This window comes from Pteronotus mesoamericanus, unplaced genomic scaffold, assembly GCF_021234165.1.
Source record: "Pteronotus mesoamericanus isolate MK-2021 breed Mesoamerican mustached bat unplaced genomic scaffold, CSHL_Meso_final contig_116, whole genome shotgun sequence".
Lineage (NCBI taxonomy): Eukaryota > Metazoa > Chordata > Mammalia > Chiroptera > Mormoopidae > Pteronotus > Pteronotus mesoamericanus.
The window spans coordinates 12,255,745-12,259,066 of record NW_026555027.1 but is presented as its reverse complement, the minus strand read 5'-3'; the positions used below and the strand labels follow the sequence as shown (position 1 = coordinate 12,259,066).

The 3,322-nt window shown below is 40.0% G+C and overlaps 1 non-coding gene across 1 annotated transcript; it reads left to right on the top strand.

Moving 5' to 3' along the window:
- Positions 1-627: 627 nt before the first annotated feature.
- On the top strand, positions 628-790 carry LOC129077194 (U1 spliceosomal RNA). Its single transcript, XR_008529787.1, has one exon. It is a non-coding gene; the product is annotated as a U1 spliceosomal RNA (small nuclear RNA).
- Positions 791-3,322: the final 2,532 nt, after the last annotated feature.

Genomic DNA, 3,322 nt, shown 5'->3' with positions numbered 1-3,322 from the left:
CCAGGTGCAATCAGGGGGCAGAAAGAGTCAGTTGCTACCTTCAAGGAGGTCGAGAACTTTGTGGAGTGAGAGAGGGAAGGAGGGACAATGTAATAAGGCTCATACTTCAGAGTAAGGGAAGATCTTATGTGTTCCATTTTTTTTTTTCTGTTTCCGGTTAAGACTATTTTGACATAACAGTGAAATTCTGACCAAATCACAATATGTATTTTTGATGCTGAAACAAGGTATTTCTTTAGAAAGACCTTAGCTTTGTTTTTAAAAACCCATGTGTCATGATAAGATGAACTTTTGAGATGAAGCAGAAGGGAATAAAATATGAATACAGGGTAAGGTGAGTACAAGAGATGGTAAGTCATACTGAGAACCTATGCAGTGAGTCACACATTGTAGTTTCACTGCTTGAAATTGTCCATGTTTTCATTGATTGGATATTGTTCTCTTCTCCAGAACAGCGATGTTCTGAGGAAGGATGTGGAATCCCCCAGATTAACACCATGCTCAATTTAACATAACATTCTTCTGTATTGGCTATGTAGCCCAGAGCTCCTGAACCGAAGGCTGTCCTGCAAGTAGGACAGGTATTATATAACTGGCGTATAGTGTCAACTATAGAAACTCAGAACAGTACTTACCTGGCTGGGGAGATGTCGTGATCACTAAGGTGATTTTCCCAGGGAAGCCATATCCATTGCACCCTGGATGTGTGGACCCCTGCGATTTCCCCAAATATGGGAAACTCGACCGCATAATTTGTGGTGGTGGGGGACCATGTGTACCCTCTCCCCGAGCTAGAAAAAAAAAAAGAAACTCAAAACATTAAAAAAAGAAACCCGATGTTATTGAGAGACAACATTTTTATAAATTCCCATAAAAACATTTATATACATAAAAGTCAATTCTTCTTCTATCTTTACTTCAAAGCCAGAATCTGTTTTCCTGGAGTTTAAATAATGTGTGGTATTCTATTTTCAGGATCATTTTGCAAGTTCTTAGGAACAGATTACCCAAAAAAAAACAACCACAGTGTTCCTTAATAGCTTATGACATAACCAATGGACTCATACTCTTGGGAGGAGGGGGTAAGAGGTCAAAACTTTTTTCTGAACCTGTGGTCATGCAATTTTGCTTTGTGGTGGGAACTCACTTCTGGGTTTGGTTGTCCAACCTTACCGTGTCTGTTCTCTTCTATGTTGAAAAAATTGCAAAAAGTCAGGGGGAAAATAAATGTTTGCATAGACCGATCCTCCACTTTACCACTCAGATGAGGAACTTAGCATTGGAGCAGAATGAAGAGGGAAATGAATCTGCTTTGCCATGCAGTTCTGGGGGTGGGAATCGATGAAGCCCACCTTTTCGAAGCACGCACGATCTCCTTCTCAGCAGTAGCTTTTGAAGATGTTGATGTCAATTGATAGAGCCAGCTTTCAGCTTGTCTGGAAATAACCAAGTGTGTTCTCTGAGTATCTGTGGGCGCAATGAATCAGCTTTATCCCAAAACGCATTCTGGTTTACTCAAGAAGCTGCTGAGTATACACGTACAAGTACCCACACAGAGTCGGTTAGCCTCAAAAGCAGCATTATGTTTATCTCCTTTACTACATCAGAGACACTAAAACCTAAAGACTCTATGCTTTTCCTTAATAGGAGGATATAGTGCCAATATTTTGTGTAGCTTTTGTGCTAGTTTTAACTTTGAAATGATGTAGTTTCTTATATTTATTAATTTTAACTTTACTCGGGTACATGGTGCCATATTATCACATTTTGTTTATTATTTAAAGTTCCTATGTCCTTCCCAATAATGTAGGCCTTTTAGGTAGTTATCGATATTTTTCATGTTCTTGTTTCCTGTTTGCATAACTAAGCAACATGTGTAACATTCCTGTAATCTCTCTGTAGAAAATTAATCCTCAGTGGCCTTAATTATTCTTAGTACTACCTTTCGAATTTGTCCAGCTTCGTTTGGAGAATTATAGCAAGTCAGCTGCCTCCAGAGTGTCAGTGACAAAGTGTTTGCCACGCCAATTGCAGGCGTCCTCCGGGCCCCACGACATTCCAGAGTTTGCTCTCTCTTCCTTGCTCCCCTCCAGCCTACACATTCCAGCTGCGGGCAGCTGGTGACCTCTGAGCTGCAGGGACAGCCTGGCACGTGTTTTGAGTCTGATTCAGAACTTGTGTACTGTTAGGACAGTGAACTCTCAGATGGGACCCAAACCCACCCCTGGCTGTGCTTACTCCCTGACCAGAACCTCACAGCTTAGTTCAGTTGTCTTAACATCAATGACAGTGGCTGGAAAAATTCTTCATCAGGACCTCTAAGATGTTTTAATTTCCACTACACATTTCCGGAACTTTGATTTCCCTGAGGTGAGGTTTGTTACATGTGATATGTGCCTGGGTTCACCTGTATTAGAAGAAGATGTACACACTCAGGGGAAGAGCGGTCAAAGTGCACACAGATAATTTCACATCATAATGCTGTTGCTGATGTGCTTCAACAGCAATGTTGCTATGTGTCGATTTTTAAAGTCACTATCAAGTTTTCATTTGCATGTTTTTTCTTCACTTAAAAAATCTCTATAAAAGAAAAACAGTATGACTTCCTTTTTATTTTCTTTTTAAATTTACATGCATTTTTTCTTTTTATTTATTTGTTTTTTAAAGATTTTATTTACTTATTTTTAGAGAGAGGGGAGAGAAGGAAAGAAACATCAATGTGTGGTTGCCTCTCACACGCCCTCTACTGGGGACCTGGCTCACAACCCAGGCGTGTGCCCTGACGGGGAATTGAGCCAACAATCTTTCAGTTCTCAGGCCAGCACTCAATTCACTGAGTCACACCAGCCAGGACCATTTATTTATTTTTTTAAATTAACCTTTATTATATTTTTTCCATTATCATTTAGTTTCCTTATACCCCTCTCCCTCTAGCAATCACCACATTGTTGTCCATGCCTACTCTTTTAGCCAAAAGATGATCATAATGTGGATTTCATGAGTGAAGAGAAAATGGGGTATATACAGATCACTAAGTATTGAAGGTATAAGGTGTACTTAAGATATTTGTTCATTTTCAGATTTAGGTTTGGAATGAAAGTGTGTCTGCTTTGGGGGTCAAAGTGCAGTTACCTACTACAATTCTGTACCATTACTCCTTAGGTTGCAGGGTTAACACTCTCCAGGTTACAATCAATGTCAGCATATCCTTATATGAAGCAGTGAAAAAGAACCCATTTCTCACTTTATTTAGACCATTTGCCAAATTTCGATCTGAGGTTCCCATTCCCTTGTTCTCTGTCAGCTGGAGGTTGGCCGTAGG